We start from the raw sequence: 9,558 nt of genomic DNA, 5'->3' as shown, positions 1-9,558 counted from the left end.
TTTTTTAGTTTTTCAAGACAGGATTTCTCTGTAGCTTTGGAGCCTGTCCTGGAACTAGCTCTTGTAGACCAGGCTGGCTTCGAACTCACAGATATCTGTCTGCCTCTGCCTCCCTAGTGCTGGGATTAAAGGCGTGCGCCACCACCGCCCGGCCTGGTGATATTTTCTTATTCATTTGTTTATTTTGCGTTCTGGGGCATGAGCATGCCACAGAGCCCATGTGGTCACCAGAGGACACCTGAAAGTGCCCACACCTTTGTCGTGCTCCTCCCCCATGGTATTGGGAGAGCATATCTTCTTATATTTCCTAATGAAGAAGCAATCTGGAAGGGGGTAGGTGGAGGCACACTAGAACGCTGCGGACTCAGTCCAGACTCCGGTATGCAGGGGCAGGCCTGCAGTCGGGGCCAGGTGTGTTCTGAGGCCCTGGTGCCTTACGTGTCCTCTGCCTGATTGCCCAGAAGACAGGCAAACCCAGCCTACCTTACATAAGAAGTAAGGAAAGGGCCAATGTTGTGAATAAAGGTGATTAAATCAATTAAAATGTACTATTAGCTGCTCTCTGTCTTTCTCTCTCTCTCTCTCTCTCTCTCACACACACACACACACACACACACACACACACCACATGCAAAAAACAGCAGAACCAGGACCCTGGGTTTGGGCTGGTGAGATGTGTAGGTGTGTGCATGTGCGTGTGGCTGGTGAGATGTGTAGGTGTGTGCATGTGAGTGTGGCTGGTGAGATGTGTAGGTGTGTGCATGTGCGTGTGGCTGGTGAGATGTGTAGGTGTGTGCATGTGCGTGTGGGTGTCCACAGAGGCCCGAGGAGTCAGATCATGACGCTGGAGTTACAGGCAGTTGTAAACCTCCTGACCAATGTGCTGGGAATCAAACTGGGCTCCTCTGGAAGAGTGGCGTGTACTTCACTGCTCACCCATCTCTCTCTCCAGGACGAAAATGCAATCTTTAAGTTGGATTTGAAAATCTAGAGAGAAGGCCCAGGGACTAAAAGCACTTATTGCTTCTGCAGAGGAACCAGGTTCAGCTTCCAGCAGTACGGTGGCTCACAACTCTCTAGTCCCAGAGATCCAACACCCTCTTCTGACCTTAGAGGACTCCTGCATGTAACATCACACCCTGCTAAGTCCAAAATTCTGTGTTTGGACCTGGGGAGGGGGTCTGGTGGGATCTGTATGCTTAGCAAGTCTAGGGTGGTGGTGGGGTCATTGGATTAGGAAAGTAACAGTACCCAGAACCACGCACCTCGGTAACCAGCAGCACCCACAGGATTTGGACCCATCCTGGCCCCTGAGAAATCAATGGACCTTTTGACTCCACAACTCTGTGGCCCTTCCTCCAGCCTGCACTCTGGTCCTCGCCTCTCTAACCTGTCATGAAGTTGACAATGAAGTGTCACCGACACAGCCCCTCCCCCCACTCCCCTCCTCCCAACAAGGCCTGGCAGAGTTTAAGACTTGACTCTTATTTCTTTCTTTTCCCTCTTCAGTCTTTAATAATACAGTGTCCTGGGTAGTTTATGTCATCGTGACACAAGCTAGAGTCATCTGAGAGGAGGGACCCCATTGAGAATAAGATCTGCTGGAGAGTATTTTCTTTCTTTCTTTCTTTTCTTTCTTCTTTCCTCCTCTTCCTCCTCCTCTTTCTCCTCTTCTTTCTTTTGGTATTTTGAGATAGGGTTTCTCTGTGTAACAGCCCTAGCTGTCCTGGAACTTGCACTGTAGACCAGGCTGGCTTCAAACTCACAGAGATCCACCTACTTCTGCCTCCTGAGTGCTGGGATCAAAGATCTGCACCACCACTAACACCTGGATTTTTTTTCCCAGGGCATTTTCTTAATCAGTGATTAAAGGGGGAGGGCCCAGCCCTTTGTGGGTGATACCATCGCTGGGCGGTAGTCCTGGGTTCTGTAAGAAAGCAAGTTGAACAAGCCATGAGGAACAAGCTACTATGCGACACCCTTCCAGGGCCTCTTTATCAGCTGCTACCTCCATGTTCCTGCCCTGTTTTGAGTTCCTGTCCTGACTTCCTTCAGTGATGGACTACAATGTGAAAATGTAAAGCCAAACAAACCCTTTCCTCCCCTGCTTGCTTTTGGTCATGGTGTTTCATCGTGGCAGTAGTAACCCTAACTAGAGCACAGCACACATCCCTCAGAAGTCATCTGAGCGCCAAGGTTTCTCCTCCCGTGTGTGTGGTTGATGTGTTTTGCCTGGGAAGTGGTCCCAGGCTCACAGCTTCAGGGATGCTTTGGGACTGGTTCCTGCCCCTTCCCACTCTGCGTCTGTTCTCTGCCCTGGAGGCTCTCACCCTCCGCCTTCACTGGGTTCAGCTAAAGAGAGGATGGCTGAGCGTGTTGACTCTGGAGGCTAGAGTAGTAGGAGGGCGGAGAGTTTGAGCGTGGGCTATTGCGTGAGGCGCTATCTCAAAGAACGCAGTTTCTCTCAAGTGTTCAGTAGTCAGTGTGCTGCGTGAACTCTAACGTGAACTTCCCAGACACAGAAGACCATAGTCACGGAGTCACTGCCTCCAATTCACACAGGACGGCATGGGTCAAGAACCCTCTGAGACTAGGCCTCTTACAGGAACGTTTTAAATTTTGTATTTTTATTTCTTTTTTGTGCTGGGCAGTGGTGTTACACTCGTTTAATCCCTGCACTCGGGAGGCAGAGGCAGGTGGATCTCTTAGTTCGAGGCCAGTTTGGTCTGGAGAGCAACAGTTCCAGGGCAGCCAGGGCTACACAGAGAAATACTATCTCGACCCCCTTCTTTCAAATTGTTCTTAAGGGTTACAGGAAGAGCTTGGCTTGTCTGGCAGCTGCAGAGGGAGAAAGGATCCAAGGAAGGTCCAGGATAATCCTAAAGAGGCATGCCCAGCTGATGAAGGCTCCTGGGAAACAGCGTGAGCCCTGGAGGGACTTTTGCCAGATCACATTCCCACTGCCGGAGAATACAGTGACTCAAAGCTCAGCGGGGTTCTGCTTAGGGACGGTTTCCTGTGCAGAGTCGGTTTCCCTATCCTGGGAAAGGTTGGAGAGCCCACCCTCTGGGCTCTGGGTAATGGAGTGCGACTGCGCCCTCCCCCTAGTGGCTGAGGTTGGAATTTCCTTTAAGGATTGGACTGGGATTTGGGGATTTCTCAGACTACTTTACAGATCAATATTTAACTGAAGTAAACCAGACAGATGCCTTTAATCCCGGCAGAGGCAGGAGGATCTCTGTGAGTTCCAGGACAGCGTGGCCTACAGAGCAAGTTCCAGGGTAGTCAGAACTACATAAACCCTGTCTCAAAACAAAGAAAGCTCAGGGAGATTGAACACCTGTGCTCACAGTCACTGTCCTGTAACAGCATTTACTACGGTCCTCCCCTCAGCCGAATGAAGGGGAGAACACGCCAAGTCGCTGGGGAAAGCAAACTCTGAACTACAGAGAACGAAAGGACTTTGGGAATCGTGTTCTCTAGCGGCTCGTGAAGCATGGAAAGGGAGCGGTACCCATAGACGCACATATTTTAATAACTGGTCCCCCAGTTGGTAGCACTGTTTGAGAGGATTATGAGGTGTGTCCATGTTGAAGGAGATGTATTATTGGGGGTGGCCTTTGAGGTTTCAAAGGCCTCATTGCGCTGAGTCTCACTCTCTCTCTCTTTCCCTCTCTCCTTCCCTCCCTCCCCCCCTAGTGGTGTCTCAGGTAGAGAGCTCTCAGCTACTGCTCCAGAGCCCTGCCGGCCTGCCTGCCTGCCTGCCTGCCGCCATGCTCCCTGACATTATGGCCATGAACTCTAACTCTCTAAAACATGAGCCCCAAATCAAGGGCTTGCTTGTCTAAGCTGCCTTGGTCATTGAGTTCTAGGACAGCCATAGTGAAGTACCTAAGACAGCGTTCTGTCTCTATGTATGCACGTGCTCCATGTGCATGCCTGGTGCCCCAGGTCAGAAGAAGGCATTGGAAGTTCAGTAGCTGGGGTAGTTGTGAGCAGCTAGGCGGTGCTGGGAACGAAGCCCGGGTCCCCTGGAAGAGCAACAAGCGCTGAGCCATGGAGCCGTCTCGCAAGCACCACCACTGTTTGTTTTTATTTTCTAATATTATTTATGCATCTATGTATATATTGTGCATGTGTGCTTACAGATGCCCAAGGGAGCCAGCAGAGGGCACTGGATCCCCCGAAGCTGGAGTCCCAGGAAGTTGTGAGCCTCCTGAGGTGGGTGCTGGGAGTCAAAGTCAGGCCCTCTTGTTTTATTTTTACTTGTGTATATGCGTGTCTTTGTGTGGGGATGTGTAGTACCATGGAGGCCAGATTGGCTCGACCTGGAGCTAGAGTGACAGGCAGGTGTGCCTCGCCCTGGGAATCAAACTCAGGTCTTTTGCCAGAGCAGTGTGTGTTCTTAACCACTGAGCCTGCCGGGCGATGGTGGCGCATGCCTTTAATCCCAGCACTCGGGAGGCAGAGGCAGGCGGATCTCTGTGAGTTCGAGACCAGCCTGGTCTACAAAGCTAGTTCCAGGACAGGTTCCAAAGCCACAGAGAAACCCTGTCTCGAAAAAAACAAAAACAAAAAAAAACACCACTGAGTCTCTCTCCAGCCTGATAACAAGCACTGTGTTGCACCTTATAGTTGTTGCATAGGAACCTCGACTGTATGGTTGTAAAGATGCAACATGGGAGATAAGATAGGGCTCTGCGTGCAGAATGCTTGCCAGTCAGCTGAGCTTGGCCTGGAAACCATGGTGGAGAGAGAACAGATTCCTGAAAGTTGTCCTCCGGCTCCACGAATATGCAGGGGCATGGCATGCATACATCTGTGCATGCACACACACACACACACACACACACACGCACAATGAACAGGACTAGTGATATAGCTCAGTGGTAGATAACTTACCTAGTATATGTGAAGCCTAAGTTTAGTTCCCAGAACTGAAAGAAAGAATTTAAAAAAATACTGATTTGCTTTATTATTATAAATAATTATTTATTCTTATGTGTATACAGGTGTTTTGCCTGCATGTGTGTTTGTGTGAAGGTTTGGACCTCCTGGAGCTGGTGTTACAGATGGTTGTGAGCTGCCATGTAGGTCCTGAGAATTGAACATGGATCTTCTGGAAGAGCCGTCAGTCCTCTTTCTTTAATTAATTAAACTGAATATAATTAATTAAAAATTATTTTTTAATTAATTTATTTTTATTTTATTTGCATTGGTATTTTTGCCTGCATGCATGTCTGTGTGAGGGTGCCAGATTTTGAAGTTACAGATAGCTGTCAGCTCCTGTGGGGGTGCTGAGAATTGAACCTGGATCCTCTGAAAGAGCAGCCAATGGTCTTAACTGCTGAGCCATCTCTCCAGCCCATGTTTTATTTTTGTAAGGTTTAGTTATGTGTTTGGATTTGTTATTCTCTGACAGTTCAGTGTGTGTATGTAGAGTATTTTAAACATTTTCACCAGTTAACCCCCACTGAATGCCTCCTTTTTCCAGCTCCCCTTCTGTTTTCATGCCTGTGGATTATGTGCTTTGCTACCCGCTGAGTTTAATTAAAGTTGCAGGAGCGTGGGGGAGGGGTGTTTTATCCACCAGTGACTATACTGCCAAAGAAAATGACTTGCTCTACTGAGGGTTTTGGTTTTCTGAGAAAAGGTCTTAAATAGCCCAGGCTGGCCTCAAACTCCCATGTAGCCAAGGACAATCCACCTGCCTCCACCTCCTAAATTCTGGGATCATAGGCGTGTGCTCTCACACCCAGCTAAGACCTCAGTTTCAGATGCTAGAGTATTGCAGGGTATCCTTCCCTTTTACTGGCTGATATTTCATTCACTTCCACCAATGCTTGTTCCCAAGCCCCAACCCGAGTGCCTTGCGTGCCTGGCTTGTGATGTTTTCTCCCAGGAAGCTCATCACGGTCTGTCATTATAGGCTCATTGTGGGGCAGTGCACTGTGATTGCATGTGTGGAGGCTTGTCCTTTGGGGATGTTTCTGAGAAAAGGTCTTGAACTTATTATGTAACTGACAGTGACCTTCAGCTCCTGAACCTCTTGCAAAATCTCTCCTCTGTCTGCATCTTCAAATTCACTTCCTGTCTAGTGCGGAAGCAATAGCTACTGTTTCAGTATGCACTGCTTCCCAAGCATGGCGGTACACATCCATACCTGGTCCTTGGGGGCTTGGGGCAGGAGGATGGAGTACCTAGGGCTAGCCTGGGTTACTCAGTAAATTCAAGGCCAACCTGAGGGTATAAAACAAGATTCTGAACTGGGCAGTGGTGGCCCATGCCTTTAATCCCAATACTTGGGAGGCAGAGGCAGGTGGATCTTTGTGAGTTCAAGGCCAGCCTGGTTTGCAGAGTGAGTTCCGGGAAAGCTAGGGCTATACAGAGAAACCCTGTCTTGAAAAAAACTAAAAACCAAACCAAAACAACAACAACAACAAAAAAATCCAAACCCCAAGATTCTTTCTCAAGAAAGTACACGCACGCTCACGCACACACACACACAATCATACTTTTACTGAGTACCTTAACCACTGTTTTATTATTGTGGAGAGACACCATGGCCAATGCAAGCCTTATAAAAAAAAAAGCATTTAACTGGGGGCTTGCCTACAGTTTCAGAGGATCGCTCCATTAGCATCCTTGCAGGAAACAAGATGGCAGGCAGGCCCGTATGCAGTCATGCCGTGATGGAGAAGTAGCTGAGAGCTATATCCCGATCTGCAGGTAGAGAGAGATGGGCCTGGTGACATACCTTTTCCAACAAGGCCACACTTCCTCATCTCTCCTACACTCAAACATCCCAAAGCCTCTAGGGACCGTTCACACTCAAACCACAACACAGGAAGGTCTCTGTGTCAGGCGAAATTGGAGAGGGAAATAATGTCCCCTCTTACTTCACAATAGCTGTGTGAAATTCATGTCATTTTTGTGATGTGGCCCCTGGCTGGCGTCCAATTGCGAAACTGCTGGCTCTGCCGTCCAAAGGGCAGCAGTGTGCTGTCCACTTGACTCCATAACCTATAGGCTTTGGGAGATTGTATATTCATCTTCATTCATCTCCAAGAGCTTTCTACTTCCTCTGTGATTTTATTTTTGACTTTTTAGTTCTTTAGTAGGGTTGCTTAATTTCCACACATTTCTGAACTCCCTACATTTCTTTTGTTACTTTCAGATTTTAGCTCTTGTGATTGAAGAGCATTCTTCGTGTGACTTCAGTCCTTAGACACTTGTGGAGGCTAGCTCTGTGGCCTGGCGTACAGTCTGTCCTGGAGGACATCTCTGGTACCGGGCCCATCTGCTGTCACTGAGGGGGCCTCCTGCTGGTGCCTTTGAGGTCGGTTTGGTGCACAGTGTCCAAGTCTTTGATCACCTGCAGCACGGAAGTGTCTCGCTGCTCTGTTAAATGAATCATCTCCTTTCTCTCTGTTCTGTCGGATCAAGCCTCACAGACGCTGCTGCCTGTGTTTAGATACAGCGACTGAACCCTTACACATTGCCGAGGAGGAGCTGACATCTTGGGTTATTGTTGTTTTGAATCAGAGTCTAGCCTTTATCCCTAGACTAGTAGTGACCCTTCTCTTCAGCTTCCCGAGTACCTGGAATACAGGAATGAACAGGTGTGCTCAGTATTTCAATGGCAGGAAAAAAACCCTATAAAGTTTATAGTGTCTCTCTTTGCTGCTTCTCTTGCAGGTTCAGATTTCTCTGTCAGCTTCCAGACCCAGGTTTAGCGTTTCCTTTGTTTCTTGTTTCTCCTTCTCCTTCTCCTTCTTTGTTATCGTCATTGTCGTCATCTTCTCCTCCTCTTCCTCCTTCTTGTTTTGTTTTGAGACAAGGTCTCACTATGAAGCCCTGGCTGGTCTGGAGCTCTCTATGCAGAATAAGCTGGCTTCAAAGTGGCAGAGATCCAACGTCTCTGCCTCCCGAGCACTGGGATTGGAGATGTACAATATCAAGCCTGGCTTTTGTTCTCTTTTCAAGACGAAGTCTCACTTTATTCCTCAGACTACAATCCTCTTGCCTTAGCTTCAACTGTTGGAATTACAGATCAGAATCAATGGGCCAAGTTTTTTGCAGTCTTTTTATTTTTTTTAATATTTATTTATTTATTTATTTATTATGTATACAATATTCTGTCTGTGTGTATACCTGCTGGCCAGAAGAGGGCACCAGACCTCATTACAGATGGTTGTGAGCCACCATGTGGTTGCTGGGAATTGAACTCAGTACCTTTGGAAGAGCAGGCAATGCTCTTAACCGCTGAGCCATCTCTCCAGCTCTTTTTTGGCTTTCTTGAGACAGGGCTTCTCTGTGTAGCCCTGACTGTTCTATAACTCATTCTATGGATAGACCAGGGTGGCCTCGAACTCAGATCTGCCCATCTCTGCCTCTGGGATGCTGGGATTAATGGGTGCCACCACCTCCTTGGCTGTCGTCTTCTATTTTATCAGTGACTTTTTAAAAATTTATTTGTTTTTATTTATGAGCAGTTATTGGTGTTTTCCTAGCATGTATGTCTGTGTGAGGGTCAGATCTCCTGGAACTGGAGTTTCAGACAATTGAGAGCTGCCATGTGGGTGCTGGGAATTGAACCTGGGTCATTTGGAACAGCAGCCAGTGCTCTTAACCCCTAAGCCATTTCCCCAGCCCCCTGTACTTTAATTAGATGCCACATTCTGTGCTCTTCATTGGTGCTAACATTGCTTAAAACCAGCTCCTAGCCGGTTCAAGGCCAGCCTGGTCTACAGAGTGAGTTCCAGGACAGCCAGTAGTAGTGTTACATAGGGAAACCCTATCTAGAAAAACAAACAAAAAAACTCAAAAAACCCTCCCAGCTGTAATGACAAGGAGTTGCCTGGCATGTCTCAGCTCACAGCGGCTTAGATGTGTGTCATGGAGAAAACCCCATGAGTTTTCTAAGCTGCACTCAGACATGAGATGTGCCTATAATTATGAGTTCAATGTTAGTGCATCAATACTGTATATTTTCCTTAATAGTATATATTTTTCCTGAGACCAATATGCAGCTTTAGACCGAAAAAAATTGATTGGTTTATATTTTTAATGTGTGAGTGTGTGCATACATGTACACAAGCCACTAAGCATATGTCAACGTCAGAGAACAGATTTAAGGAGTCGATTCTTTCTCTCTTAGGACTCTGGGGATCAACAAGTTCATATCAGGCTTCCTGAGCCATCTCACTGGCCCGTGTGTGTGTGTGTGTGTGTGTGTGTGTGTGTGTGTCTGAATTAAACCTAGCCTTGTGCACACTTGACCACCAACACTTTCATTTTCAGACTTTTCAGGTCTTTTTATGTAGCCCAGGCTGGCTTAGAACTCAGCAGCTAGCAGGCCTTGAACTTTTGATCCTCCTGTAGCCTCCCCACTAGCTGGATGATCTAGGCCTGGGCCAGCATTTGTCAGTGTAGTGTCAGTAGGGACTCTACAGAACAGAGCTAATGTGAATGCCAATGGCCAACCGTCAACCGTCACAAACAAAGGCCGCAGTACTTTGTAATTATTAATTTAATTTTCTTTCTTTCTTTCTTTCT

This window comes from Alexandromys fortis, unplaced genomic scaffold (assembly GCF_014885135.2).
Source record: "Alexandromys fortis isolate MF-2015 unplaced genomic scaffold, M_Fortis_MF-2015_v1.1 scaffold_146, whole genome shotgun sequence".
Classification (NCBI taxonomy): Eukaryota; Metazoa; Chordata; class Mammalia; order Rodentia; family Cricetidae; genus Alexandromys; species Alexandromys fortis.
The sequence above is the reverse complement of the archived record's forward strand: the minus strand, read 5'-3'. Positions refer to the sequence as shown.